This window comes from Petaurus breviceps, unplaced genomic scaffold (genome assembly GCF_028583685.1).
Source record: "Petaurus breviceps papuanus isolate PSGF00001 unplaced genomic scaffold, PetGlider_PUasm1.0 90847, whole genome shotgun sequence".
NCBI classification, from domain to species: domain Eukaryota; kingdom Metazoa; phylum Chordata; class Mammalia; order Diprotodontia; family Petauridae; genus Petaurus; species Petaurus breviceps.
Genome location: NW_027187360.1, coordinates 18,731,785 through 18,738,980, shown reverse-complemented (window position 1 = coordinate 18,738,980; position 7,196 = coordinate 18,731,785).

The following is a 7,196-nucleotide window of genomic DNA, read 5'->3' as shown; positions in this document are numbered from 1 at the left end:
CCCCTCCCCTGAGTGTGACATTGAGGCAGCTAAGTGGAATAGTGAGTATGGAGTCAGGAAGCACCAAATTTTCATCCTGCTTCTGATACTTACCAAATATGCGACCTTGGACAAGTCATTTAAACTCTCTAAGACTCAGTTTCCTCATCTGTAACAAGGAAATCATTAGGGGCAGCTAGGTGTAGCAGTGAATAGAGCACCTGCCCTGGAGTCAGGAGGACCTGAGTTGAAATCCAGCCTCAGACATGTAACACAAAAACTAGCCATGTGATCTTGGGCAAGTCACCTAACCCCAATTGCCCTCCAAAAAAGAAAAAAAAAAGGGAATCATAATAGTATCTAATAAACTAAATGAGTTAAAATAGGTAAAGTAATTTGCAAACCTTAAATTTTTATGTTAATGTTAGTGTAAGTACTGTCATTTAGAAGGTATGGTAATATTTCCAAGAGCAAAATACCAACAGGTAGTGCAGTGCATTTCAAAGAACACTGAATGGTGAACAGGAAGACTTTACTTAGAAGCACAGCTCCTCCATTTACTACCTAAGTGACTAGGCAAATCTACTTAGTGGAAGGGGAAAAAAAAGGTAGTGGAGGGTTGAATTAGATGACCTCTAAGGTTCCTCTGAGTACTAAATGTGTGTGATTTTTTGTCATTGTCATTGTCATTATCATCACCACCACACTTCTATAACACCTGAAGATTTAAAAGACTTCTCTTCATAATGATACAGAGAGAAGGGCTCTGACAGCAGAGTCAGAGGAACTGAGTTCAAATCTCAGTTTTGAGAATTACCACCTGGGGGACTTTGATCAACTTATTTCATCTCCCTAGGACTCAATTTCCTGGTATTTAAAATGAGGGAGAAGGAAGAGATGGCCTCTAAGATTTTTCAGGTCTTGATCTAATGAGATCTATATGTATGAACCCTATGAGGCAGATAAATGAAGAATATATTATTTGCATTTTAAAGGTGAGCACACTTAGGCTTCAATAGATGAAATGGTCATACAGCTAAGTAAAATGTCAATCAGGATTTAAATCTAGATCCCGATTCTAGATTCACTATGCTCCATATCCTCTAAGCAAAAGTTCTCTTAATCTTCCTCCCTCAATATTCTTTAGAATCTGAATTCCAGTTGAATTATGGATTAAAGAGTAGTCCAATAATTCCAAATGATGATAGCTTTAAAGATACATTTTATTGATACCTTTGTTAAGTAACCTATATCTGTGAAAGTAGCCTTCTTCCCTTCTACCCCTCTCCCCCCACCCAATGATCCTTTATAACAAAGAATTTTAAAAGCAAAACAAAAATATCTTCAGGGCTCTTCCCTTTGTGCCATTCTGTCACAAGAAGTATGTAAGTTTTATCAATTGTTCTTCTGGTGAATCTGAAAGACTATGCAGGAAGAGATCTCAGCTTTGGGTCATCTAAGATTATATACCGTGTTTCCCCAATAATAAGACCTATCCCGAAAATAAGCCCTCCCCTTACTGTGTAAGATTCCTCGAAAATAAGCCCTATTGAGATTGCTACTGTAGTGAAGGTGATCCCCTGTGCTACACGCTACATTATGGTACCCTCTGTATGCACCGTCCCCCCTCCTCCTGTGAAATGCAAGCCGCGCTCCGAGCTGCATCCAATCAGAGCTGCAGCAGTGAGTGCGTCATCCTGTTCTTCCCCAGTGATTTGCTTATTGAATAAAGGTACATTTTTTGTTCACATTTACCTGTTTATTAAAATTGCTGTCAATGTTCATTAAAATAAGCCCTCCCCTGAAAATAAGCCCTCTGGTGTTTTTCTGTCCAAAAAATTAATAAGACAGTGTCTTATTATCGGGGAAACATGGTATATGGCTGAAAATCTTGAAGCCTTAGGGCAGCTAGGTGGCACAGTGAATAGAGCTCTGGCCCTGGAGTCAGGAGGACCTGAGTTCAAATCCCACCTCAGACACTTGACACATGTACTAGCCATGTAACTTTGGGCAAGTCACTTAACCCCAACTGCCCTCCAAAAAAAAAAATCTTGAAGCCAGAAAATTCTAGCTAACTTTAACATTTCCTCTGGATGCACTATGTACAAGTTGAGTACCATTTTTGCCAGTCAATAAGTATTTCTTTAACACTTATAGGCACAGAGAGGAAGTGAGTCACTGGTGATACAAAGAAATGCAAAAATTGGTCTCGCCTTCAAGAAGCTCACAGTCCAAAGGGGGAGATATATACATATAAGTAAATTAGCACATACAAGAAACATATAGATGATATATTAGATGGCAGGGAATCTCAGAGGGGAAGACACTGGTAATTACAAGAATAAGGAGAAGCTTTCTGTAGAAGTTGGGATTGAAACTGAATCTTGAAGGATGCTAGGGAAACTAAAATTAAACTGCGGAGAGTAAGCATTCTAGGCATAAGGTTCATCCTTGTCAAGCCTTTCTCCTTTCAATCCATCCTCCATTCAGCTTTTAAAGTGATATTCTCAAGGTGCAAGTCTGACAATATCACCCCTTTCCCTCATTCAATAAACTCCAGTGACTTCCTATCATTCAGGATCAGATGTAAAATCCTGTTTGGCATTCAATGCCTTTCACAACTGGGCTCTCTCCTATCTTTCCAATCTTCTTAAACCTTAATTATACCCATGTACTTTGTGATCCAGTGACACTGACGTCATTACTGTTTCTCCCACAAGACATCCCATCTCCCCACTCCAGGCATTTTCATTAGCTGAAACTCATTACTGAAATAATCTCCTGACTCCTCTCCACCTCCTGATTTCTCTGGCTTTCTTCAAATTCCAGGTCATCTCTCACCTTCTATAAGAAGCCTTTTTAATTTTTTTTGCTTTCTGGAGGGGGAAGGCAGGGCAATTGAGGTTAAGTGACCTGCCCAAGGTCACACGGCTAGTAAGTGTTAAGTGTCTGAGGTAGGATTTGAACTCAGGTCCTCCTGATTCCAGGGCCAGTGCTCTATTCACAGCACCACCTAGCCTCCCCTTAACCCTTTCTTAATGCTAGTGGCTTTGCTCTGTTGATTATCTCCAGTTTTTTCCATACATGGTTGTTTTCACATTGCCTCTGCGTATTAGACTTGTGAGCAAATTGAGAGAAGTGGTTTTATTTTATCTTTTTTTGTATACCCAGAACATAGCATAGTGTCTGGTACTTAATAAATGCTTATTGACTAATATTCTGACTTCCAAGGCAATGGTATGGCAATGAGAGATGGAGTGTAATGGTTGAGAAAGAGCAAGCATAGTAAGATTGTAGAGTGTGAACAGGAGTAAAAAGTGGTAAGAACACTGGAAAGGTAAGAAGGGGGCAGGTTTTGAAGACCTTTAAACGCCAGAATATATGTAATCCTGAAGGTCAAAGGGAGCCACTGGGATTTATTTTGTAAGAAAGTGATGGTTCCTACAAATCCCCAACACTTGTCTTGTCTTAGTCCTTGAATGCAGCTTTAAGCAGGAACTATCTGTAGGCACTCACATCTCCTTAAAGCCCGCCTTGTCCCAACCTGAGCACCGTCCTTCTAGCCTCACCTTCCCTGGGACAATACTACCTGAGGATGGATCCCTATGCACAAGGGTGATCTTTCTGTACTCGTTCCTCTATGACTAACTACTTACACTCAAACATACTCACCCTATCCAAGGATTTTGAATGTCAAATTGAAATTCCTTAAACCCCATTCTCCATTCTCTACTGACATCTCACCTATTTGAGTTCTCCTCAAGCCAGTCCTCTTACCTTCCCCATCCCCAGCCTCTTACCCTAAAGCTCCACAAGGATTCCACTGTGCTTTATGGAATGCCTGATTTATAGGTATCAAACTAGATGTCATCTTAAACCTCTTTTTTACTCCCTCAATTTTCTTGCATTGAGTCCTAGCTTTCTACTTACAACCCAGGTTCCCTGGCAACACTTTCTAGAATTGGCTGCATATTCATTCATTCATATAGACTTACTGTTTATAGTGAGAGAGTTGAATTATTCCTTGCTCCTTGTTGCCATTTCTAGCCCCCCCCCCATATCCATTATTCAGTATCACCATCATTCAGTAACTTCTGTTCCTTTGAAGTTTATTGAATATATATTAATCACTCAATCAAAATTCTGGTAACTGCGGTCTATAGAACTCCAGGACACCCTCCTTCCTTCCTTAATGACCTCAGTGCCTGACTAAGACTCTCACTCCTCTCCAACTCTTGCCCTCATTCCCGGGGACTTAAACACACACACTGGTACTCCTTCAATATTCTTTTTTTTTTTTTTTTGGCTTTTTGGAGGGGGGAAGGCAGGGCAACCAGGGTTAAGTGACTTGCCCAAGTTTTTGTGTTAAATGTCTGAGGCCGGATCCAAATCAAGGTCCTCCTGACTCCAGGGCAAGCACTCTACTCACAGAGCCACCCTCCTTTAATATTCTTAACCTCCCAGTTCTTCAATGTCCCCATTTCTTGTGATCTACTCCTCCACTTCACCACAGGTACGCACAGGCATGACCATACCCTTGATCTTGCTATCACCCAGGGATATTCAACATCCATGTTTATAAGCTCTGAAATTCCTTTATTTCATTATAATTTCAGCTGTCACTCCACCTAACTCCATTTGTAGCTCCAAACCCTGTTCTTTCACCTCACTATAACTTCTAATCCCTCAACCTCTCAGTTATTTCTCAGCACTGGATACATTTTCTTCCTTTCCCCTTCCTGACCACCCCGTGAGGAAGCTCAACTCTGTACTGTCCTCATCTCTCATGTCTTTTGTACCTTTATTCTATAGAACATCTTGCCTTTACAAACCCAGCCTTAGACTACTCCTACCATTTACTGCCATCATTCCTACTTATGTGCTTTTGAAAATCATGAAACCATACTGAGTCCACTACAATTTTATATTACACAATATCAACTGGACCCTCACTACAGAAAGGCAATCCTCTTATACCTCCCTATAAACTGATTCACTACTGTATACATTACAGTGGTTTTTCCAAGCTTTTTCAGTTCTCCTCAAGTCTCCCACAATCCTCCCTCTCCCAATACGGATTCTTAGTTGAAAATCTTACCTCATATTTCACTGCTAAAACTGAGACCATCTGCAGAGCTCTCTCTTTTCTCCTGTTCATCTCACATTATGCAGATGCCTTCTGCCTCTATCATTGCTTTCTCTCCTGTTTCACGTGATGAAGGCATTCTCTGTTTGAAGGCAAATCCATCTACATGCACATGTGATCCCATTCTATCCTTTCTTCTCCCTTCTTCTATCATTGCTACTCTCTTACTAATATTTAATCACTCCTGTTTCTTGACTTCCTGCGAATGTGTCTATGGCTCCCACCTTCAAAAACATTTTATTTGGGCCAGCATGCCCTGCTAGTTGCCATCCTCTATCTCTCCTCCTTTCTGTGGATATAGTTTTGAGAAGGCCATGTATAACAGGTACCTCCACATCCTTTCCTCTCATTTTTTCTTAACACTAGGCAGTCTGGCTTCCAACCTCATTCAACTCAAGCTTTTCTCTGCAAAGGTACAAATGGTCTCTTACTTGCCATATGTAATGGCTTTTTCTCAGTCCTGATCCTTCTCTAATTCTTTGCAGCATCTGACACTGTCATTCACTCTCATCTTGATATTCTTTTCTTTCTAAGCTGAATTCATTTAGGGTAGGGTCTGTATTTTGCCTTTTGTTTTTGGCATCTCCAGTGCTTCGCACAGTGTCTGGCCTATATTAGGTATTTGATTACATTTTATTGATTACTGACTTACTGACTGGTTCTCCCCCTATTTGACCAATTCTCAGTCTCATCAATGGTTGGTTCCTCATCAATGTTATGCCCAGTAACAGTGAAGGTCCCCCAGTGCTCTGTCCAGGGCTTTCTCCTGTTACTTCTCTATATAATAATTCCCTTAATGATTTCATCAGTTCTTATGGTATCAATTATCCTATCTATGCAGATGACTCTCAGATCTGCTTATCCAGCCTTAATTTCTCTGCTGACCTCCAGTCACATCTCCAACTGCTTTTTTGACACCTTGAATTGAATGTTCCATATACATATTAAACTCAACATTTCTGAAACTGAGTTCATTATATTTTTCCCTTTAAATTCTCCTCCATTTCAACTTCTCTATGTTGTTGAGTGTGCTATCATCTTCTCAGTCACTCATGCTCACAACCTAGGTGGCATCTTCAACTCTTCACTCTCTCACCCCCATATACAACTAATACTTAAGTTCTGACTTCATCTTCATAACATCTCTTGTACACAGCCACTTCTCTCCTACAATAGTGCCACCACCATCATGCATGCTCTAATCTCCTCATTCCTGGATTATTGCAATAAATAGCCTGCCAACTGGTCTTCCTGTTTCAAGTTTCTCCTCACTCAAATCCATCCTCCACCTAGGAGGGGTCAAACTGATCTTCCTAAAACATAGCTCTGACTGTGCACCACCCCTATTCAATAAACTCCTATTACCTCCAGGATCAAATATAAAATATTCTTTGGGGGGGGGGGGGTAAAAGTACAAGCAGTTCTTATATCCCTACTTCCAAAAGAAAGGAAACTGTAGCCCAAGAACATATACTGCTTTAGAACCCACATCCTTCTGATTTCTAGCCCATCATTCTTGGCATAGGCCCATGCTTCCCCTCAATATTTAGTGATGACATGTTAAATATGCAAATAATGCCAAAGGGAATTATAGAGTACTCATATAACCATTACTGTAGGCATACAGGATTTTAACATGAAGATGAAAGAATGGAAGTTAGAGGTGAAAACGTCAAGGACTTAAAGTTATGTGTCATAGTTCTTGAGTGTGATATTTGCTAAAATCATTTACTCATACTGTTGAACACAAGATATACAAAGCTTTTGACTTAGAGGCACCTGTAATGAAGACCACTTGTTTCTCCAACAGGTCTGCATGTTCTTGGTCAGTGGTGATGAATGCTATTTCTAACTCTTAGAAACCTTGTTTCACAAACCCTTATGTTCACATGCTCCCTATATCACCTGCTATTTATCTGATGTCTTGCTACACTGAAATCATAAATAGCCTGCTTCATGGAATGACTGTCAAAAACTGAAGTTAAAAATAAGAGCTTTTTGCTTCTCAGAATGAAAGCCAAATGACAGACACTGCACAGATTAGAATGGATTCCAAATGATGTGCCTGACT